Below are 25,488 nucleotides of genomic sequence, written 5' to 3'. Positions count from 1 at the left end.
CAACAATTTAAGGGTAACATGATCCTTGGAGGCGATTTTAATGCAGTACTTTCGCCTAAAGACCAAACAGGTAACTTTCAGGGCTGCCCTGCGTTAGCTGCGCTGATACAAGGTTTACAATTGAAAGATACATGGGAACTGAAGAAACCCCACAGCCCTGGCTACACATATTTTTACAACATGGGAGCATCTCGCTTGGACCGCATTTACATAAGTACACAGTTACAAGACGAGCTACGTGAAGTTGATTTATGCCCGGTGGAATTTTCGAATCACTGTGCTTATATTTGTAAGGTCAGACAGCCGGCTATGGGGCCGGCACGTGGAAGGGGTACATGGAAATTAAACTGCAATATTTTGCGTGAAGAGGAGTTACAGGACCGCTTCTCCACTGAATGGGAAAGATGGAAACGACATATACACCAATATCGAGATATATTAGATTGGTGGTTGTTATATGCTAAACCTCGAACAATAGGGTTATTGAAGGCCTACAGTTCCCAACGTCGACGGCTACTCAACCAGACTACGGACTTTTATTACAGATGTTTACGGCAGCTCTATACTGCAGATCCTACCAACCCGCGAACGTACCAGCGCATTAAGCAGGTACGAGCCCAGCTATTGACACTGCACAGGCGATACCAAGAAGGTTTGAAAATTCGCGCTCGAGACAACCATTATAACAGCGAAGAGGCTCCTTCCATATATCACTTCCTTCGCGAATGTCGCAGGGGGCGACAGAAATATATTCATCAGATTACTACCCAGGACGGCCAAATTGTTCAAGACCACCCACGGATACAAGCAACACTTGAAAACTTCTTTCAAGACTTGTATGGAGAAGGCGAGGTAACCCATCTTGATCACCGACACACGTTTTTCGATGGAATTCGTGGAAGGATTCAGCACCGTGAACAAGACAGTCTGACGGCTGAGTTAACGGAAGACGAAATATATCAAGCAATCAAGCAGAGCGCATCCCATAAATCACCAGGAATAGATGGACTGGGGAAGGAGTTCTATGTACAGCTATGGCCCATCATCAAAGCCGAACTTGTGCTGATACTAAATAACGCCCTGCAACCTGACAGGAACATTACAAAGATGAAGGAAGGTCATATAGTTCTAATTACAAAGAAAGGGAAACCAACGACCCCAGCAGACTTTAGACCTCTCACACTCCTCAACTTTGATTACAAGTTACTTACTCGCTGCTTGAAACAACGGCTCAACAAATTCTTAGCAGACGTAACCTCCAGCCAACAGTCAGGAGCTGTTCAGGGAAGAAGTATTTTGAACACTGTCTGTGCCATTCGTGATATGATTAGTAAGTCACTCGTAGAGAAGCAACGGCGACAGCTACTCTCTTTGGACTTTGATCACGCATTTGATAGAGTTAACCATGGTTATTTGATCGAAGTGTTTAAAGCATTAGGTTTCACTATGCCTTTTACCACTCTGATGGCTAAGATACTGACTGGCGGCTCTTCTAAAATAACTGTGAACGGTTACCTTTCAAACCCTATCAAAATTACAAGAGGAGTACGGCAAGGTTGTCCCTTATCGATGATGCTTTTTGTGCTATCCTTGGAACCCTTTATTGTCAATGTATTACGTACCTTCCCCACTGGTATGATCGATGTCTTTGTCTACGCTGACGATGTCACATTAATTCTGGATCGCAATGCTGACTACCAGCGTCTTTTCACCGAGCTCGACACTTATGGACAATATTCCGGTGCACATCTCAACTTCCAAAAAACTAAAACTATGCGGATAGGGTATCGAAGCAGGACTTCCGAAAATGGTCCCTCATGGATGCAGATAACTGATGAGATTAAGATACTCGGCATCCTGTTCTGTAATAGCATACATCAGATGATTAAAAAAAATTGGTCCCTTGCCCTTGCATCGGTGAAAAGTATACTGCACCAAGTTAAATATAAATTCGTGGTGTTACAACAACGAGTGCAATATGTCAATATGTATGGTCTAAGCAAAATCTGGTATCTAAGCCAAATTTTACCAATGCCAAGAGTAGTTGGCATCCGTATAGTTTCAGCAGTAGGCTGGTATATCTGGCAAGGATCACTTTTCCGCGTCGCACGACCTACACTCATGCTCGCTAAATCTGAAGGAGGTCTTGGTCTTATTGATGTACAGCTTAAAAGTAAAGTGCTCTTCTTGTTACGGAATCTAAAAATGATGCAAGCAGCAGACAACCGCAGATCCGGCAATTTTTTACTGGGAATGTGTTACCCGGAAGAGCTTAAGAACCCGCCAGCATTTTACGATGTCCACCACCACGCGCCACATGCACGATATATGCGATGTGAGATGAGCTACGTTCCTCGTAGTCTCCTCCTATCTCCAGACATAACAACGAAGAAACTTTATACGTATGTGCATACACAGCAGTATCAAGCCCCAAAAATCGTTCGGACAGCGATGTTAATAAACTGGAACCGCGTCTGGCGGAACATCTCAAATCACATTCTCCCTCAGATAATATGTGATACGTGGTATAAGGTAGTTCATGATATCATTCCTACAAATAGCAACCTCCATCGCATCCAGATGCAGGACAACGCCGCCTGTGGATTTTGCCGAGCTCCTAGTGATACAATCCAACATAGACTGACGGAATGTGACGTCATCCAACAAGTGTGGAGTGAATTTAAAATGAAACTACATTCCATCATAAATCAGCCCAAGATCTATATTGCCTCTGAGTGGACAATTCGACCTACCTTTAGCTTGCGACCGGTTCAGTTAAATAATACTGTAGTGCTCCTCTTAGGCACTTATGTACATTGTGTGTTACAAGCCAAAAGACCCTACACCAAACATGAGCCTTTCGCAGACATCAGTGTTAGTGTCTACAAAACCCTCGCGTCCCGCCATAAAAAGCTCTATATTGGAGACTTTATTAATAAACTGGTAGCAGTCATCTAACTATGCAACTGTGTGAATAGTGTAACTACTACAACTTCTCTCTCTGTCACAAGCGTGTCGTTTCCTACGTGAACGTACACAGTGGTGCACGCGTTAAATGGGTTAGCTTGTGTTATTTTTTACTTCTTTAGCTCCGATTACTGTGACGCTGGTTGGTTGGTGTGTGTTGTTGTAGGCAGGGAATGTGTATCTGTGTAAATTCTCGCTCTTTATTCACTTATTGTATAGTATATTGTGTTCGCTGGCATAAAATACTCCAGTTAGTCATTGACTCACAAAAGGTGTGTGTTTGTTGTTTAGCAATCTTCTCGTTTGAAGTATATTGTATTTGAATTATATGTATTGTAATATACTACGTTGACAATAAAAAATATATATTTAAAAAAACAAAAAAAACCGTCATCCTCTCTATGATCATGAAGTAGTACAACAGCCTCTGAGATCACGGAGTTTCATTAACACCAGCCACACCAAGTGTTCTTAGGACAGCAACAGTCCACACTATCCGACTGGAATCGGCCAACAGAAGGAACTCCAGCACATACTTCGTAACCATGGACCGTCTGGAAGACGCGGAAAGGATAAGAACTGTAATGCATAGAACCAAGGCTACACTCAAAATACGCGGTTACGGAAAGAATGCCCACAGCGACCGTGATGCAATTCAAGATCTTGAGCATCTATTTCACTGTCCAAACTCAACTTGAAGACTTTATTACAGTCAGTGGTAAAGATATTGTGGCTGCTTCCTACAAGAGCGGTTTCAACAATTGAGGATACTTGGAAACGGTCATCATCATCATCATCATCATCATCATCATTGTTCGGACTTTTGTTCTCAACATGCTTTCGCTGGAAATTAATTTTTACCAAACGTCAACCCCTCAATCATTAAATTAAAATAATGCATCGAGTGATTAACCGCCATTTCTGAGTCTAAATCACGGATCATTTTATATTGTGTGCTGTTATTATGTAGAATAATGTTTTTGAATATTTTATATGAGCGATTTATGGTTTTATTCTAACGTTTAAAATCTTCTATTCTATTAAGTCGTAAAAATGCAGGCATTTCTGAAAGAGGTCTGTAGAAGAATCTGATCAATATAATTAGAGCCCGGATTTTTATGCAGCAATAATTTAGAATGCAATGAAGCGAGTGGTAAGAATACGCTAGCCCACAAAACGATCATGTCATGAGTATTGCATAAATATTAGGGGTTTGTCTATCAGAACCCCTAGAGTATGTTACTATCACTACCTTATGGAAGACCGGGCTAGTCGACACTTCCTAATAACCACATTAGTTTACCTTTTAACCCTTTACACTATAAAAATCCGGGGTCTAAATACTCGTATAACGCACGATGTAATATTTGACATAATATAATTCTGTACTTAAATAGACAATGAAAGTTGTTAAAAGGTATCATATTCTACACTGCACTGATATGTAAAATCGAATCGCTTTATAACATTTTTGTCGGTTAATCAAGTGATGCAAAACAAAGCAAAAAACTAAACAAACCACAATAAAGCATCACATGATCGGGCACCATTATACCATTGATTTTGATATATTAACAAGAACTTTCATATTTTTATCTTCAGCTTTGTATATGACATCTTACATTTAACAGAGATACAAGAGATTTTGTGTTTGTTTAAATATCTCTAAATCTATTTATGATGCTTGATCAAGTGACGTTTGACAACATCCAGTTTTATACGTCAAGGAGTATTCTTCGAAATAGTACCAACAGCAAATACGAAGACCATTCAGAAATTAATTTTCCCTAATTTAAAAAAAAATAAAACATAGCTACGTGACATGTTTTACTGGCAAGCGATACAGCAATGCTGGAGCTATTTTTCAACATAATCACCAAAAGAATTGAGACACTTGTCATATTGTGGGATTAACTTTTGAATGCCGGTGTCCTAGGAGTCTTCCGCCTGGCAATGGAACCAGCGTGCGATATTCGTCTTCAGCTCTTCACCCGTGCGAAAATGCTGATAGGAGGGCAGAAATATCTTGAGGTGAAAAAAAAGATGAAAATCACTGGGAGGAAGATCAAGACTGCATGGTGGTTGATCAAACACTTCCCAGTCCCGCAGAACAGTTGCTGAACGCCGAACCGGGTGTAGGCGAGCATTTCCATGGATCAGCACAACACCTACACTGAGCACTCCACATCTCGTGTGGGGAATGGCTCATCGCGATTTCCGTAGACACTTTATCACATATTGAACCTCGCAGGCGCCGGGAGAAAGAATACGAGCCGCCATTTCGAACCACTGCTGCTGCGCAACTGACACCAGAAGGTACACGCCCGGCCGGTATTATGATTGCTAATTCATAGATCTCTCGCCCATGCTCATGTTTCCCGGCTTTACTTTATTAAAAAAGTAGGGAAACAGTTTCTGGATGGCCTACGTAATTGTTGTCTAGCAATACACAAACAAATGAATAGGACGTTCATAGGAACCTAGCATTTTATTGTGTTCCTTAAGAAGAGCTCCGTCTATGTCTTCCTTACTAATTGCCATTTGCCCTAGTCTGTTGGCTGCGCAGAAAACCTCCAAATGTTCTGCCCACTCAATTTACTGATTCGTACGCTGCCATGAGAGTTAACAAGTGAATGAAGATTTATTACCAATGTTTTACAACAGCGGCGCGCCATGGTCAATTGACGATACATGTCAGCTTCGTGCTGTACTTCGTCATTCACAGCTCAGCGCACTTCAGATAGTAGTTCTGGTAGGTGTAAAGCCACTCGCACACGGTCAAACCTTTGTTGAAATAATTGTACACAGCATTTAACAAAATGTTAGCGCACACATTCAAACTGAAGAAGAATCCATATTTTGGTCATTGAAACTTGCTCAGTTTGTCTGTTTTCATTTTATTTATTTATTTATTTATTTATTTATTTATTTATTTATTTATTTATTTATTTATTTATTTATTTATTTATTTATTTATTTATTTACTTATTTATTTATTTATTTATTTATTAAAACTAAACAGCGAAGTGCAGAATTAGAGAGTTCCCAGTGAGAAATATATTTACAGTAGAGTAGCACAATGCAAACTTAACAAATAAATGAAAGTGCAACAAAGAAAAATCAATTAATGATGATAAAAGTAGCGGAAGAAAATTAAAAGCTAACAAAATAACTGTAGGAAAACACAAAAGAATAAAAATAGCGGCAAATGAAAATAGCAAGAAAATAAAGTAAAACGAAGATAAGAAATTATAGTTAGGCACAGTAAGATAAATACAGATATGACACATAAGTAACGGTAAAATACAGTTTAAAAATGTCATTATATACAATTCAGGGGACAGCAATGAGAAGATAAAAAATAAATATGACGAAAGGAGGTAGGTTAAGAAAGATATAATTAAAGGAGGCATAGAAAAAAATCCGCTATTGCTGGTCCCAAGCCCGTATGAGAAAGGAGGGGGTGAAGTCCTCAGCAGCATCTAAGGCGCGTAACCTGCAGACGAGGTAAAATGATCGGAACCCACTGCCTTGTGAGGATAAGAGGGATCTTCAGAAGACTAAGGGCATCTATCCAAGGAAGCTCTAAGGCACCCTCCCCCAGAAGGTTGTGAGTGGTTTCAGCTACTCTACTACCGAAAAAATAATTAGCTCAGAAATCTGCACCAAAGAAGAAAAGCCGGACTGATTTACTTGGTACTGGACCTTTTCCTGGGCATGGAACTGATTTTTGGAGTGGAACCTGGAATGCCCTCAGCTTGCGCCGGATATGAGCCTTTACAAATTTGAGAAGTGAAAGGCGACCGAAAAGGCGCTGGCTGGACGACGTCGAGGAGGATCACAGGATGCTTGGTGTCAGATCTTGGAGAAGGCGAGCACAGTACAGGAAAGACTGGAAGACTGTGGTGGAGCAGGCCAAGGTCCTTCATGGACTGTAGCACCACGTGGTAATGTAAGGTAAGTATACGAAAGAAAAAATCTAAGATTATAAAATAAATTAATAAATTAATTTTAAAATAGTCAGTGATTTCTTTTCGAAATATCTTATAATTGTATGAAAGAGTCAGTTAGTTAATGGGAAGGTAATGTTAACATTTTAGTTCACAGAGCATTTGTTTCGGTAGAAATCTTCGTCTCGAAGCACTAATTTTCACGTAGCACTAATCAAATCAAACGAAATGACTTTTCCAAACCTGGATGCTGGCTAGTTCTTTTCCCACTCCTCTAGACAACAGTTGCTACATACCCAAGCGCTGACCAGGCCCGATATTGCTTAGCTTCGGAAGATCTCACGCGACTCATTGTTTGAGGATGACTTATAATTCCTTATTTTTTGGCGACGGAAGAAAAAGTATTTAGGTTTTAGAACTATTGGAACTATTGTGATCTTCATTTAAGGCTGACGCCCAGATGGTAGATTCTCTATCACTTGTTTACACAACATTTCTTAAATTATTTAAAAGATATTTAAGAACTGACAATGAAGAATGTCGGTGAATTGTGATTCTGATATGGATATACCTGTGTTTAATGTTACATATTTTGACTCATTCTTAGTAATATTACTCATTTTTAAATATTATGTGAAGAATGTAACATGTTTTTATATTGCACCCGGAAGGCGCTAATGCGGGGGATGAGACTGTTTAGATTTACATAACTTAGCTATATCTGAGTGAATTTGGGACTTTTGCAAACCAAATATTTGGTTTTACAGTATGTGAAAATGGGATCAGTATTTTGCTTTAGTACCTGCATAAGCAGAGAATCCGACGTCACATAAATAAGTGTTTGGAAAAATCAGAATGAACTTCTTCTCGTAACTGCCATCAATATTTAGACACTGACTATTTGTTTAAACCTTTGCTCGTACATTGGGGGCATTACAAATAAATAAGAAATCAGGGAATACACCTTCGCGTTGCTGCTCAATAACTATCGTCCATATAAAATGTAAATTATATTACATAAGTCAAAGAATCAAAGAATTTATTTTAGCTAGTGGGGACTGTGACGTCTGCATGGCACGGAACGGCTTGCGTCGTCATTTTGTTATCGATTCGTTACATCCAGAAATGTTCACTTTGCGACTCAGTGAAGCTATGACGCTCGTTTTGATCTCAATTGACTGTTCTTGCCGTATACAAATATTAGTTTTTAGTTGTTGTGATGAAGTTTTATTGAATTGACGTTGAAAATAAACAAATTTCAACACAATGTCTACTTGTACTCGTGAAAGAAACAAAAGCGAAATCACTTCCGTGCAAGCCATGAAGGCCCTTGGAGGGATGGAAAGAGTTACGACTTCCATTATCCGACACGTGGTGAGATAAAGGGTTAGTTCCACTCACTCGACACTCCAACGCAATAACAACTCGTTCATACTTCGGGGGAACACCGCTGTCGACCTTAGGCCGGCCACAGTACTCCAACACACAGCGTCCAACTCCGAATCACTGACGCCAACACCGAGTCCAACACTGACAGACTGCTCGTGGCTAGCCTCCTTTACACAGCTCGAGTGGCGTGTACCGGAATATTCTCGCTGTAATTTCCAAGAACACATAGGGGAAACCAGACGATGAGAACAATACAAGGAAACGCCAGCCATGCCCTCCAGGCCGACTGAGAGCTCCTCGGTCGTCTGACTCACTTGTTTTCTCCAAGGGCTACCAAAGGGCTGGCATGTAACAATACCTTAATGAACGTATTATGACCCTTTAATTTGAAGAATACGATGTCCGGCTTTATTTGAATGGTAAGCGTTGTGACATTTACTTCCCGGCCGAGTCGGAGATTTTAACTGCGTCTGGCTTATTCCTCTAGCTCGGGGACGGAGTGTTTGTTTTCATCGTATTACAAATCGTAATTTACATACATCAGATCACAAACCAGCACCAAAAAAACGCAATTATGGATAAATCCCTCAACCTTTGTTTGGTGCCAGGAAAGGCATCCGGCCGTAAAACTCGGCTAAATCCATACAAAGTGCCTACTTCAGGTCATTTTGTAAAGCCAAGAACAACAAGAAAAAAAGAGCAGCATTTGAAGAACGTGACAGATATGAAGACCACACGGAAAGAATGGGCTAAGTCCATTTTATTATATTTTCAGGAGAGCGGTTTTTGAACTTTGCAACATAATAGCTTCCACACCTGCTCCCAAATTGTTTCCAAAATTTTACACAGCACTCTGCTAGCATTGTTATCCACTCTATGCACTTAATACATAATTACTATGGAAATTAGACTCTCTGTGTCGGTATGTTTATCAGTCAATATTTCTGCCTGTCCATCGTATGTCTTTCTATTCATTCTGCATTCAGATTTTTTTTAAATTTTGGAACTCCTTTTCTTCTTCCGATGTGTGAACTGTGTTATACCTTCGGATTTGGCCTCATTTTGCGGTCGGACGCCCTTCCTGACGCCAACCCTACGTAGGGGTATATATATTCACTATTGCATGTTTCTGTGGTAGTTGGTAGTATGAGGTGTTGTGTATGCATGAGAGAGTGGAGAGTATTGAGAAAACACAAACACTCAGTTCCCGAACCAGATGAGGTTAAAATCCTAAATCCGACTGCGAATCGAACCCGCGACCCTCTGAACTGAAGGCCACGACCCTGACCATTCAGCTAGGAGCTGGACTGTGTAATTCCTGAACTAGTAAACCAAATTTAGTTCATATTTTATTATGGATTCATCACAAACTTGGGAATGTGGCGCTGTAAACAAAAAAAGGAAGGGGGTAGTGGAAAGGATAGTGAAGGGATCTTCGTAGAAAAAGTAATTGCACAATATATTATTTCAATTGTAAAAACATTATAAGTATTCATACATCACAAAACACATTACTTCTTAACACTAGCGTTGTGAGCGGGCCATGGCTCGTTGTTTCCGTGTGGTCTTCATACGTTTAAATTGATAATATTATTAGATGATTCGTCCGTTTCATTGGTAATATTGATATATCTTTAAAATTTCCATCTAAAAAATCTCTGCGATTTGGGTACTGGTAAGGGCGGCGCGTTCTGTATGTTCAGTGGTTCAATGAACCCCTAGAAATAGACAAGTCTTAGTAAACTGGTTTATCAAGAGCCTATTCCTTTAATTAGCTCGGAATATTCGCGCAAGTAGCGATAATTTTGACATCAACACTCGGTTGCTCTCCAGAACCCGCGAGGGGGTTCAATTTCAGGACTGATGGGGTGGGGCTGTGGTAAGTAAGAAGGGTGCGTAAGGCGAGGAGTTGTGGGAACCAGCGATAGACACGAACTTCATCGGACAGCCCCGAAATTAGCCAAAGCACTCTCTCAGAGCGCGCGGTTAAAATTTGCGACATGTGATGGGTTCTGAAGTGATTTTAATTTCACAATTTTGCTGTTCCTGTGTAATTAACCACAATGAACCAGAATATCTGCATAACTACGGTCTGGATAGCACCAAAAGGCTTACGGATCCTAAATTAATGTGATTAATGGAACTTTTAATTAGTAACACGTTGTTGAAGCAAATTATTTCTACGCAAGCAAAGAATTCAAAATCAGAGGAAACTGGATCAGCTTAACACACTGTAATTACATCAAATATTCTCTCTTTCATTACTCATTGTTTTGTTCACTTCTTCGAGCTGCAGTCGTGTGCCTTAAATGGAAAATCGCGTTGTTAATCAAGTCACTATCCTACATCTATGTAAACATCAAGTAAGACGACATCTGAACATGTTATATTCCAAAACAGTGAACCCCCAGACGTTTAAGCCGCGTGCAGCGACTGGTTCTAATATTATTAAGGAACGTTTCTTGACAACGTATCTTTTAACCTGCTCGTTTGTTGGAGCTCCGAGATAGATTATCTTACTCACTCGCCTGCTTGTTGTCGAGAATTATAAAGTCTAATACAACTCTATACTTGGTGAAGTCAAGTGCACGGCCATGGCAACAGGTTTACAACGCTCTTAGAGATCATAAGCATCAGACAGTAATGTTCATGGGGTCGTTTGCTGTAACAGTTTCCTGGTTATGATAGGATCTAAAATGTAATTAACTTAATAGCTTATCTTCGCCGATAATATTGTCCTTATCAGCAACAGTCCTGAGGAACTAAAATCGATGCTGCATGAACTCATGGAAGCATCTCAAGTCGTGAGACAAGAGAAACTTCAGTAAAATAAAAGCTATTGGAGATTCAACCAGTCTTCAGGGTGAGGAATCAATGTGTATGGATGTCAGTAGACTGTATAATGTACTTGGGATTGTCGTTTTCCGTCAGAATGTTTCAGTCGTGATCTATACCATTAATTAAAATGAGATGCTGTTCGTTTGTTCCGAATAGGTTCAAAAACTACTGACCTGATTGAGCTGAACTTTGGGAAGGATATACCTTGAAGATCCGAATCACTCAATGGATACATTTAAGTTTGATATAAACCGGCGGGGAAAAAATCCAGACACCATGAAATAAGGAATGTAGAATACGGAAATTTTGGCAATATATTTGTCGAGGTAGCATATTTAAATGATTAAAGTACAAGACTACAGGTTAATGTCCGCGCGAGGAAAACCATTGCAAATGTGCCATGCTGCTCCAATAATAACAGGTGTAATCGCCTGATTGTTGAATGTAGGCATGCAAACGTGCATGCATTGTGTCGTACAGGTGTCGGATGTCAGCTTGTGGGATGGAGTTCCAAGCCTGTTGTACTTCGTCGGTCAATACTGGGGCAGTTAATATCGGTTGTAGATGAAGCTGGAGTTTTCGAACCAATGATGTTCCATACGCACTCGACTTAGGGGACAGATCGGGGATCACGTTGGGTTACAAGAGCGGCAATGAGACGTCCATTAACCTATTGGAAAGCACTCCCGGGAATGCTGTTCATGAATTGCGTCACAACATGTCGGATCACCAGACGGACGTACACATCTGCAGTTAGGATGCATGGCATAACCACGAGAGTGCTTCTGCTGTCACAGGAAATTGCTTCCCAGACCAGAACTCCCGCTGTAGGTCCAGTGTGTCGACGCCGCAGATAGGTGGAATGCAGGCGCTCACCTGGCCTCCTAACCAACACACGTCCATCACTGACACCAAGGCAATACCCGATTTCATCGGAAAACACATCGGACCTGCACTCTAACCTCAAATGAGCTCTCGCCTGACACCACTGAAATCGCAGACAGCGGTGGTTTCTGGTAAGTGGAATGCACGCCGCAGGACGTCTGGCTCGGAGCTTACCTTCTAGTAACAGATCTCGAACAGTTCGTTGCGTCACTGTGGTGCCAACTGCCGCTCGAATTGCTGCTGCAGACGCAGTCCGCTGCCCCAAAAGCCATACGCCAAATACGGCGGTCCCCCTTCTTGGTGGTGCCACGGGGACGTCCGGAGCCCGGTCTTCTTGCGAGCGTACCTTCTCGTGACCACTGCTGCCAACACACATGCACAGTGAAGACATTCCTGCCAAGTCGTAGTGCAGTAGCGCGGAAGGAAAATCCACCTTCACGTAGTCTTATTATACAACCTCTTTCAACCGCAGTGAGCCTCTTCTCATTGTAAAGGCATTCTTGACCCACTCAAAGTCACTCCGTCCAATTTCACAGGTAACTAACGCTCTCGCACAGTACATCCCGTGTTTAAAGGAAACCTGATGTGCAACGTCATGGAGCCGCTACTAGAGACGCGCTAATGTGTAAATTCGAATCTACGTCACATCTTAGTTGTATAAACACGCATACCAACTCTCCTTAATCTAGCACAACCCCTTCTTGGCGTTTGGATTATTTTTCCGCCAGTGTATTTCAACGGTTCGGACTGGTGGCGGATTATACGACGCTATGTCCAAAATTTGGGCAATTTTTGCCATACATTAAATAAAATAACGGCTAAACGGTTGGCTCTATCTTAGAATGAAGTGCATGGTGTGGCCTTGGAATTACGTTTTCTACAGTCATTTGCATTTTCTTCGTAACTTAGTGTATTTCCCAGAAAATTCCAATTTTCGCTGTGGTCAACTTTACTAATGAATGCGCTACTCATTTCACGCGTAAGTAAGGGTCACATGAAGCCATGTTTGTCATCTTTCGTATATTGTCATTGATGGTTTGTTACCTGGTCAGCTGAAGAATGGGCGTGCCATTCTGCGAAAACCTTTAGTAGCTATCCATATTTGGCAACTGTTGTGGGCTGTCATTTATTTAATGAGCCTTTTTAATTATCATCGTCATGGTATTATATTAAAACCGTGTTCGCATCGTTTTAATATTGTGTAATGTTACTCAGGAATCATATTTAGTGAGTTAATAATTTCTTGCGATATTTACTTTGTGAAGCCTCCGTGGCTCAGGTGGCAGTGCGTCTGCCTCTCACCGCTGTGTTCTGTGGTTCAAATCCCGATCATTCCTTGTGAGATTTGTCCTCGACAAAGCGGAGGCGGGACTGGTTTTTCTCCGGGTACTTCGGTATTCCCTGTCGTCTTTCATTCTAGCAACACTCTCCAGTATCATTTCAACTGTCAGTCATTAATCATTGCCCCTAGAGAATTGCGACAGGCCTTGGCAGCCGGTATCATTTCTATCTTTTTTTTTTTGCTATTTTGCTTTATATCGCACCGACACAGATAGGCTTATGGCGACGATGGGACAGGAAAGGCTTAGGAATGGGAAGGAAGCGTCCGTGGCCTTAATTACGGTACAGCCCCAGCATTTGCCTGGTGCGAAAATGGGAAACAACGGAAAACCATCTTCAGGGCTGCCGACAGTGGGATTCGAACCCACTATCTCCCGGATGCGAGCTCACAGCTGCGCGCTCCTAACCGCACGACCAACTCGCCCGGTAATTCCTATCAATGCCGCAAGATGGGGGTTCATTTATTCCATCCCTGACCCGGTCACTGACTGTAAAACAGGTTTAAGTTTTCATTTTTATTCATTTACTTTTTGAATGTTTTATTGCTACTTTCAGTGTAGTTAGAGATTTTAAAACTGCTAGTTTGACCATTTTGTGAAGTGTAATGAATATAAAAGTAATTAAACATACCTGTTTCACAAATAAGCACAAAAAATGCCGATTCAAGTTCCCTTGCATGCTCGTTATCCTTGAATGTATAGAATACCTTGGTTATTCAATTGAGAATGAAATTTTTAAAATGTGTATTGTATCACATGACTTCAAAGAACATTTAAGAGATCGGAGTGTAAATTTTACAAAAACGTCAATTAAACAAATTCAAAATCGGCTACCTGGCGATCCCGAAATTCTCCGAGAAATGTCACAATGTATGAAGCCTTGAAAACGGTTCAAGAGCCTATCACAAACTTTGCTTTAGGATTTGAAAGAAGTATTGACAAAACTGAACATCAGTGGAGGAGTATTTTTCATAAGTGGATAAATAGGTCCTCCATGACTGAATTTTGGCCAGAATTTACTCAGTATAACACCTCTCCAGTACAAAATCCCTATTTATAATATTGGTCTCATTGCTCTTTCGGTCCTAACTTTACCTTATTCAAATACAGAGCTTGAGCGTGTGTTATCAAACTAAGAAGCAAATAAAAAACTAAAACCTTGGCAGCTATTTTGAGCGGAAGGTTTGGATTAAGCCAACACTGTTTTGCGTTTGAGGTCCCGTCGGAAGTTCTTGAATTTGTTGGAACAAGTGGAGCTTACTGGTTATCAACCCGTAGAGCGCGGATGTTGAAGAGTAATAGCTTAGAATGCACACCAACTTACCTAGTAGGAAGTGTCGCCTACCCGCTCTTCCGTAGTGTAGCGAGAGTAACATAAATTGTAAAGGTTCTGGTAGGCTGAGACCCTAATAGTTATGCAAATATCATAGCAGAGCTGTTGTCCGGGTAGAGTATACCTGTTATTTCGTTTAGTATTTATTTATTTATTTATTTATTTATTTATTTATTTATTTATTTATTTATTTATTTATTTATTTATTTATTTATTTATTTATTTATTTATTGCACACTACAGGACTTAGTGTCCCAATTATAGTGACAACTACGTCATATAAGCTACAATTAACATGGTGATACTTGTATCTAAAGTGTATTCTACAATTTTATCTAATCTATAATATTGATATACTGTAAAATATCGAAGTATATTTCTAAAGTACTTAAGAACCTTATGTTAACATGGTAGAACAACACCGACAAAGTAAAATGACAAAATAAATGAAGCAATACGCGTACAAGCATACTATTATAGAACTTCACGCAATTGCGCGATGACGTTCTTATTCCAACCTATTACAGCCTAAATAACCGGGCTGTCGTCAGAAAACTCAACAGACACCCCAAGTTGATAGGGTACAGCTGAAGAGAGATGAGAACGATGATGTATATTTTTGTTAAGTGAGTTCAGTATCATTTAAAACAAATTGTACGTTTCTCCTTCTCTCTCAGCTGTCACAGTACATTTGAATCATGAATTCTTAAAAGAGCGTAAGTCCACTGAACCTAGCTCTGAGAAATCTGAGAAAAGGTGTTTGTATTCTGCGTTATTGCATTTTGGAAGCAAAAACCTCTTGTAATAAGTTTAACTACTTCTGACCGACCTATATAACTCCAAGCATTGAATAAAAAATTCATTCGTTATGTTTAAAGTGCATTGATGTAAGTCCTTTTAGCAATTCATTCAGTTTTGCTCGTTGCATTTGCATTTACAAAGAGCCGTTCTTTCAAAATTATCCTTTATTTGGGATATTAAACAAATTATTTATTGGTAATTGTTGTATATAATGCGTTTACGTCAATAGAAACCCAGACAATCTCTGAAAATAAAAAAAACAAATTATTTTTGAAAGTATGAAGTTTATCTAAGCCAACAAGTGTTTACATTATCACATACTAACACTGAAATACTATATCACCAGAAGGGATAGAAGGAAATCAAGAAATATTTACATTAGCCTATCCTCCTTAACATCAGTACATAATGTTTTCAAGTGTTATCCTCTTTATTCTTTTAAAACTGACCATTAAAGCCTTCAAACAACCCACATTGTTCGATTTTCATATATCTTTATAAAATCGTCTTCTCCCTTATCCTGCGGAATGTATGGTAGGAGCTTCTCAATATCCTTCAAATTTTTACTGTGGATTGGAGCAGAACCCTCAGGGTAGGTCAAGTTATGTGGAAGCGTAATGTCTCCTACACCTGGCTGAATTAGCTTAAATGTGTGTTTCAAACAACTCACAATGTTGGGAGAAACAACAACGCATCCAGGACTTACTACCTTTTAACACTCTATGAAAGAACTGACTACCCCGAATAAGCTCGACATTGTCCCAGATTTATTGCCTTTTAACACTAAAGGATGGCTATAACCCAAAGGAACAGATTCATATAAACAACAACACACCCAGAACTTACTACCTTTTAACACTCCATGAAAGAACTGACTACCCCGAATAAGCTCGAGATTGTCCCAGATTTATTGCCTTTTAACACTAAAGGATGGGTATAACCCAAAGGAACAGATTCATATAAACAACAACACACCCAGAACTTACTACCTTTTAACACTCCATGAAAGAACTGACTACCCCGAATAAGCTCGAGATTGTCCCAGATTTATTGCCTTTTAACACTAAAGGATGGGTATAACCCAAAGGAACAGATTCATATAAACAACAACACACCAGAACTTATTACCTTTTAACACTCCATGAAGGAACTGACTACCCCGAATAAGCTCGACATTGTCCCAGATTTATTGCCTTTTAACAATAAAGGTTGGGTATAACCCAAAGGAACAGATTCATATATATAAATGGAAACCGACAAATTCACGATTCATTTAATAAAAACGATTTTGTGTGTGCCTTGCGTCCTGTGATCTATACCCATGTATATAGCGAATAATTGTAAGCTACTCCAAATGTTTACCCATTTCTAACCACTTTGGCGCTAAGTTTTAGATACTTTTCATCATCAAATGTTGGTAACTGTGGCTATTTGTCCCTTTATCTTGGAATGGCGTCAAATCTGAATTCACTGTAAGAGAATGTGTGTCAGTAGCCTGCCCCAATGTTGGCTGTGCAAGGCCGAGCATACAGAGGACGAAATTAAGATCTACTGAAGTTACCTAACGGGCTACAAGGTCGCCCCGCGCGCTCGAGGTCAATGTACCAAAGCACAGCCACGTCACAATAAGCGTTTCCGGAAGTGGGCGCTATCAAGTTCCGTTTCCTCACCATTCAGCAGCAGTGGCCATCATCATTGCAAAGCATGCTGGGAACCGGAAGTTAGAGACGGCCTGTTGATTACCAGCATTAAGATGAGATTCCATTTCGTCACAAAGGGCTAGGAGACGTGCCTTCTCAAACGTCCACAAGCGTCCTCGGAACGAAATGGAGAAAAAAGTGCTTTCAAGCACGTAACCAGTACTGGCGATTGGGAATCTGAAGTGGGGAGGCAAAATAATGTACGGATAGCAAAACAGTAGTCGGCGTACATCAAAACTGAGGAAAAAGCTCAATATCATACAATAAAACTTTCACCAAAGGAACAATATTACACAGACATTACCATTAAACAGAAGTACGGCGAAGTTCAGTAATTAAAATTATTGTGTATTTGACTACACACTAAGAAACTAAGAAACACTAAAGAGACTGCAAACTGACGAATGTGCAGGCAAGCGAGAGAATCATACCTCAGTGTCCTGACCTTGGCAAAAAATATATAACTCCTGCTATCCTTCCTCACTTCTTCTTTATTTGTTTACCCTCCGGGTTCGGTTTTTCCCTCGGACTCAGCGAGGGATCCCATCTCTAGCGTCTCAAGGGCAGTGTCCTGCAGGGGATACAACTGGGGAGGATGACCAGTACCCGCCCAGGCGGCTTCACCTGCTATGCTGAACAGGGGCCTTGCGGGGGGATGGGAAGATTGGAAGGGATGGACAAGGAAGGGGGAAGGAAGCGACCGTGGCCTTAAGTTACGCACCATCCCGGCATTTGCCGGGAGGAGAAGTGGGAAACCACTGAAAACCACTTCCAGGATGGCTGAGATGAAAATCGAACCCACATCTACTCAGTTGACCTCCCGAGGCTGAGTGGACCCCGTTCCAGCCCCCGTACCACTTTTCAGATTTCGTGGCAGAGCCGGGAATCGAACCCGGGCCTCCAGGAGTGGCAGCTAATCACACTAACCACTACACCACAGAGGCGGACATCCTTCCTCACAGCACATGCAAAGTGTCCACTATTTGCTGTGGCGCTATAGAAATCGGTTAGCTGCGATCGACGACATTTTCGCGTATTTCCGCAAAGAATTTTGTTAATAATTAATTAAGGATATTAAAGGAAATAATTACCTGATAAGACAACAGGGCCTGTAAAAATTGCTTCTTTTAATAATTCCTAGTTTCAGCTGGATAAAATGGAATGAAAATGTTATATTTTCTGCACAATGTGGAAGAACACTGCACCCTCGCGTCCCCCCTCCTAATCGCCTCTACTGCACGAAACACAAAGTTCCATTTGCTTTTAGACTTTGTTTGACTGGAAGAGAGTAGGTATATAATTAACATCGCAGACCGAAAGATATATAGGCCTAATGGTCATCTACGTTATTCACTTAGACATTTAGCATTTACATTCCATTTTCACGTCAAAACAAATATTTAAAAACAGAACCGTGAACAAGGTAATGTTTCTGTAGTTAGTGTATTTTCCTTGTTCCGGGCTGAGTACTGCAGTTCAGACGGTTGAGGCGGTGGCCTTATGAGACAAACTTGGCTGGTTCGATCCTGGCTCATTCCGGTGGTATTTGAAGGTACTCAAATACTTCGGCCTCGTGCTGGTGGATTTACTGGCACAGAAAATAACTCGCGATTTATTTTTTATTATTATTATTTATTATTATTTATTATTAATTGATGAAATGAAATGGCGTATGGCTTTTAGTGCCGGGAGTGTCCGAGGACAAGTTCGGCTCACCAGATGCAGGTCTTTTGATTTGACTCCCGTAGGAGACCTGCGCTTCGTGATGAAGATGAAATGATGATGAAGTCTACACATACACCCAGCCCCCGTGCCAGCGAAATTAACCAATTAAGGTTAAAATTCCCGACCAGCACGCTAACCCTTTAGCCATGGAACCGGATATTATTAATTGATAATAATGTGGTACAAAATTCAGGCACTTTTCCCCGAATTTGGCCAGGTATGAACCTCATATAATTTACCCTTCATGGCCTTTCTTTTCTTCTCTTCCCAGAACCTATTCATTCTTTCCTTTCTCCTCACCTTATCGGAAATGATCCGTTTGGGTCTCCTGTTTAGTGATTTCTCTTCAAATGATTTTAGGCAGTCGAGACTTCTTATGAACTGTCTTCCATTGTGGATAATCTCTCGTGTAATTCCAACTTCTTGTGCACCCCTCATGACCTCTTCTCTCCACTTGGTGGTGGCCTTTAATCCCATTATGTATATGAAAATCATTTTTGTCAATTGTTCGTCATCTATCCTATACTAGGTGTACGTAATTCCTTTTTTTTTTTTTTTTTGCTAGGGGCTATACGTCGCACCGACACAGATAGGTCTTATGGCGACGATGGGATAGGAAAGGTCTAGGAGTTGGAAGGAAGCGGCCGTGGCCTTAATTAAGGTACAGCCCCAGCATTTGACTGGTGTGAAAATGGGAAACCACGGAAAACAATCTTCAGGGCTGCCGATATTGGGATTTGAACCTACTATCTCCCGGATGCAAGCTCACAGCCGCGCGCCTCTACGCGCACGACCAACTCGCCCGGTCCGTACAATATCAACCTTGTCCCTAATATTTTGAGTGTATTTTTAGAGCCTCTCATTTTTCTTTTTCTTCCCAGTCCCATCAGAAGTATTCTTTGGTCTCAGAAACATTATTACTTATTTTTTCCTGTTTCTATTACGTCACACCGACACAGACAGGTCTTATGGTGACAATAGGATAGGAAAGAGCTGGGACTGAGAGTGAAGCGAGGTGATCTATTTGAACATTCCAGAAAAGTTACTGAAAATTTTTAATAATAATGTTATGTGGCTGAAAAGTGACGAATTTTGACATAGTTTACACAAATATCTGAACATACAGTATTACTAATAAGCGGGTAAAAGTCTGTAGAATAAGTATGCAGGATGCAAGTAGAGACAATAATGGATTGAGTAAGACAAAAAGTACGTCTAAAGAACTGGTGAGACGGCTACAAGAGCCTGCAGTGTTGGATTTTTGTTAAACCAAGCGACAAACAGGTAAGAGCTGGAGATAATCGGGTTGTGTGAGTGGTTGCTTGTAGCCGCGGAGAAGTGAAAGTACAAAACTCAGTAGTTAGTAACTTAAGAATGATTTAACGTATGTAAGATACGCGGATGCACAACGTGCATCATACTTCCCTTCCGTCTCACAGCACTCAGCACTGTTCTATACATTTTGACAAATTTTAAAAATTGTCCAAAGGAAAATTTGAGTGAACAAATAAAAATATGCGAAAAGTTCAAGTTGTTTATTATTTTAATTACAACACACAAATAGTAAAAAAAAAATACTTTTCCCTTTGCAAAAATCAAGTGATTTTAAATATGTCTCCTAGTGATGATCTTATTTCCTCTCAAAACAATCGCTACCGCCGCCATCAATGGGTGCTAGTTTCAGACAGCCTGCACAGTTGATAGGCAACATCCATCCATACGTTAAACCACTGCCTGCATGGTCGCTATGGTTACACTTCCATCACACATTTTGTCGCGTCACGTTACAAATTTTTTTGGGTGACCCCCTGCCATAAGACATATTTATGTCAAAATGAAATAAAATAAATATACGTTGCACGTAAAGAAGTGCCACGTCTTTTCTCTCTCGTTTACTGTTCTTGTAAAAGGTTCGTGTACAAAAGAGTACTTTGTTATTAATTTCGTTTAATAGTAAAGCCTGGAAGACGAACGTTTATGTGATAAAGTCTTCAAAATATATATTGTCTTATCTAGTAACAAACTGAAAAAATGTATAAAAATGTATTTATTTATTTATTTATTTATTTATTTATTTATTTATTTATTTAAGCCCACTAAGGAGCGCTGATGACCAGTTCTTCCTCGATGCTCTTCTTTGTTCCCAATATCTCTCGAGCCCTGTTGATAATTTCTCCTTTCTCTCCTGTGAAAGGGGCTTCCGATTTCTAGGAACTCTAGGTGGTGGGGTCCAAGACTGTACCATAGCACAAAATTTGGAACGATCTTCTATATCAATGTCTGAAATCCTAGCAGAATCCAAGTCCTTCTGGACTTCATTAAGCCACAAGCTTCCAGTCTTGTAGCTTTTAACCAAAGAAAAGATCTTCTTGGTAAGCCTGCTGCTGTCCATTCGTTGTAGGTGTCCGTAGAACTTAGGCCTCCTACGTCGCATGCTGGTATTGGCTGATTCTAACTGTCGATACAGCTCAGAGTTCGATTTAAGTCTATAGGTTCCATCCGGGAGCAATCTCGGTCCATGAATTTTCCTAAGGATACGTCTTTCGGCTTTCCCTAGATCATCCATGGTGCCTGTTTTGTTCATCAGGAGGGTCTCTGAGGCGTACAAAAACTGTGGTCTGACAACAGTTTTGTAATGACAGATCTTAGCATTTTTCGAAATGCACCTCTTATTATAATGGTTGTGGGATAGTTGGTACGCTGCATTGAGTTTGTTACACCTTTCTAGGATGGATGTACCGTCTCTACCATTGGGGTGGTCCCATTCACCAAGATAGCGGAAGCGATTGACTTTCCCAATCGTTCCATGTATTTATTTATTTATTTATTTATTTATTTATTTATTTATTTATTTATTTATTTATTTATTTATTTATTATTGACATTTTTGGTGAACTTAGGACTCACGACCCTCTGTTGCACTTAATCACTTTCAATAATAATATTTAAAAATTTAAACATAAAAATAAAAGTAAGACATAGTAATTATACGAAAATTAATTACTACGGAGAGATACGCAATAATATTAATACAAGATAAATACAATTAACATTAAACTCTTAATACTGTACATACCAATTACTTACCAATTGGTCAAGTGAAATTCATTTATAATAATATTCTTATAACTGATAGCAGGGAATGTAAAGTACTAAATTACACTTGTGAGTTTTACATATTAATTACCAAACAGCGGGATGAAAGTATAAACAATTAAGATTAGGTTACAAATTACTAACTCAATTAGAGTGATAAAAAAGAAATAAAAAATTTGTTTTGCTATTTTGCTTTACGTCGCACCGACACAGATAGGTCATGGCGACAATGAGATAGGAAAGGCCTAGGAGTGAGAAGGAAGCGGCCGTTTTCTCGTCACTTCTGTATCAATAGCAAGTGTAAACTGAAACTGCTTTGTGGGGTTGTCTGTCATATTCAGTTAGTGCGTGTGGAGTTCATAACAAGATAGCCTATTCAAAGTATATTTGTCTGGTGTGAAAATGGGAAGTCACAGAAAACCATCTTCTGGGCTCCCGGCAATGGGGTTCAAACCCACTATCTCCCGGATGCAAGCTCACCGCACGACCAACTCGCCTGGTACAAATTCTTCAAAATCCGTTTAGTAAATTCTAATATTATCGCGAATCCAAGCGCGGCTACCAGTTATTTTGATTTCAACACAGATTGCACATCTATATAAATAAAATCGTAACGAACGTGTGTCTGTACACTGACTATTTTAGATAAATTTCCGTACAGTTATCCGTTTCCTGACCATCTGGATATTTTTTAGCTTTGATGTCTGTTTGTCTATAACTTGAAAACCACTGGAGGTATTCGTACTAAACTTCATATTTAGAATCCGCCTGTCCTCGGGTAGGTTTTAGGACCAATATTGTTTCTAAATCCTTGAACTGACTGGGGTTTATACGAAACCGAAACCGAGATTTTGCACTTACATAAAATATAGCCTACACAGCTAAACTTAGTGGAAATCTACCTGCATTAATGGAAATCAATTTCTAAACCTTTCTTCTCATGTGCATCACTTCGATACGAGGATTAATAAGGGAAATATCATTAACGGACCGTTTTTCGGTACAAGTCCCACCGGACTTAACTCAAGAGCGGGTGCGTGTAAAGCGTATTTCTTATAACTTGAAAACTACTGGAGATATTTCAATCAAACTTCATATTTAGCATCTACCCATCCAAAGGTAAATTTTTAGGTGCATACCATGATAAATTCCCGGAATGGAGTGGGGGATTATAGGGAACCGAAACAGTGATTTTACTCTCCCACAATATATATAAGACCAGCCTGACTGGAAATTGACCAACCATGATGGAAATCGATTTCTAAAACTTTTTCTCATGTGCACTTTTTTATAGGAGGATTAATAGAGGAGATATCATAAACGGACGGTCCAGCGGACATAGCCCGAGAGGTGTACGTAGAGCAGATTTCTTATCTATCTATATAAATAAAATCGTAACGACTGTGTGTCTGTACTTTGACTTTTTTGGGGAAATTTTCATACAGTTATCCGTTTCAAATGTAATAATGACCACCTGCATATTTGTTCGCTTCAGTTTCCCGAAAGTCCTTTTTTTAACCCCCACTCTCCCCCAAAGCAGGACTGAGGCACAATGTTCCAGACGAGGTAGAAAACTGAAATTTGGCAAAATTTTATGTCCTAGCCTGCAATCGACGGAAAGCTTCCAAGATTTTTAAATATTTTATTTTTTACCCCCGAAAAATATCGGAATATTGAGGCAATTTTAATGTCGGTGTAGACCTTCGTTCCGAAGTATTTCGCGGCTAAACGGTAAGTTGTATCACAAAACGGATGGCACTATCTCAGTTCAATTTGGAGTGATCTACAACTTTGGTCCTATCACGTTCCGTCGTATCTCTATACCTTATATTTTAGATTTGTCCCTATTTCTCGATTACACCTACATTTTTCTCTTTGTACACGTATAATTCGTAGTTTAATCACTTATACGAAAGATGGAATCATCTAATTCTACACGAACATTGGCCACCCAGCATCCATACGTGAGCCAAATTCTATGTTTGTAGCTTTCGTATTAGTGCCCAGAAGTAATGCACTGTGAGAAAACCTTATCCAAATTTCATCCTATTCAACGTTTCTAACTCAATTTTACATATAAATAGATAATACAGGAGAAAATATCTTAAAACAAGCCATTTAGACCACTAAATGAGGCATCTTATGGTACAATCCGTTTGTCGATATGATGTATCGTTTAGCAGCAGTTAATCTATAAATGACGGTTTGCAATATTGTAAACATGCATATACTGCACTTCCTATGTCGATCTATATATATATTCATTGAAGTCGATTTGTAGCTATGTTTGCCATTATAATTAATATTTTACATCGATAGTGAATCTCAGCAGGAAGGCGTAGGATATACTTTTGTAATCATTACTCTCCACATCGACTTTGACTGGCAATAAGAATTGGATCCTTCTCCAACTCCTTCGTAACTAGCATTACTAAGGAGGGACTATCATTGCAATTAATAATTCCCGTCTCGATCTAACTGGCAGAAGTCAAGGGAGCATGCAATTTTCTTCAAAACTCCTTTAACCGATTGTGTTTGGAAGGAGGCAAGTGTGCTCGCTATTATAAACAAATTCACCCCTCTAAAATATAACTGGCATTAAGAAAAGGGGCCTGTAATTATAACGATAACAGCACAGCTCAACTTTGACTGACAGAGGGAAGGTGCCTGCTATTATAATTTAAAAAATCCTCAGCTGTAATCTGTCTGGAAGTAGAAAAGGACGCCTGCAGTTGTAACGAAAACTCCCCAAATCAATTATAACCGCGCAGTAGGTAATGGGGCCTCCCATTATAATGAAAACTTAACTACTCGATTTTGAATGGCAGTAGGCAAGTGAGCCTGCCTTTATAATCACAACACTGCAACTCGCACATTTCATTGGAAACAACGTATGGGAACCTCCCCCTGCTGTTTCTGGATAACCCTAAGAAACATGCAATTTAAAAATCTTAATAACTGCATGTACAGTAATTTACTTCGATGACCGTATACAATGTAGAATACCGTAGCGAAGCACGGGTACATTTGCTAGTGTTAGATAAAACCTGTAGAACTGTTCACAACGTTCTTAGGGGCTGCTAACAGAATACAAAGATGTGGAATGCAGTATTTTTTGAAAGAAATAGTTCGATATCTCGCGCCGTTGTTATGTTACCAGTTGCTGAAGTTAGCCAATCAGATCGCTTCGCGGGCGAATTCAAATTGGCTTTTCGAGGCGGTCTTGCTAAATCTGCCCGTGGCTTAAGACCGGTTTGGTAGCAGCAATAAACACTGACCTGGCTTGCTTTATAATGTGAGTCCGAGCCCGCTATACACATGCCACGTGTTGCTTAAGCAACATTTCCGTATTTGACCGATCACCTAGCAGCTACCACTGTCAAGAACAGACACAAACACAGCGGGGAGGTTTCAGCCCCTGTCACCGTAGCGCGATCCTGTCAGCTCGGAGGTAGTGATGGGAT

The sequence above is a fragment of the Anabrus simplex genome, chromosome 8, assembly GCF_040414725.1.
Source record: "Anabrus simplex isolate iqAnaSimp1 chromosome 8, ASM4041472v1, whole genome shotgun sequence".
Taxonomy (NCBI): domain Eukaryota; kingdom Metazoa; phylum Arthropoda; class Insecta; order Orthoptera; family Tettigoniidae; genus Anabrus; species Anabrus simplex.
The sequence above is the reverse complement of the archived record's forward strand: the minus strand, read 5'-3'. Positions refer to the sequence as shown.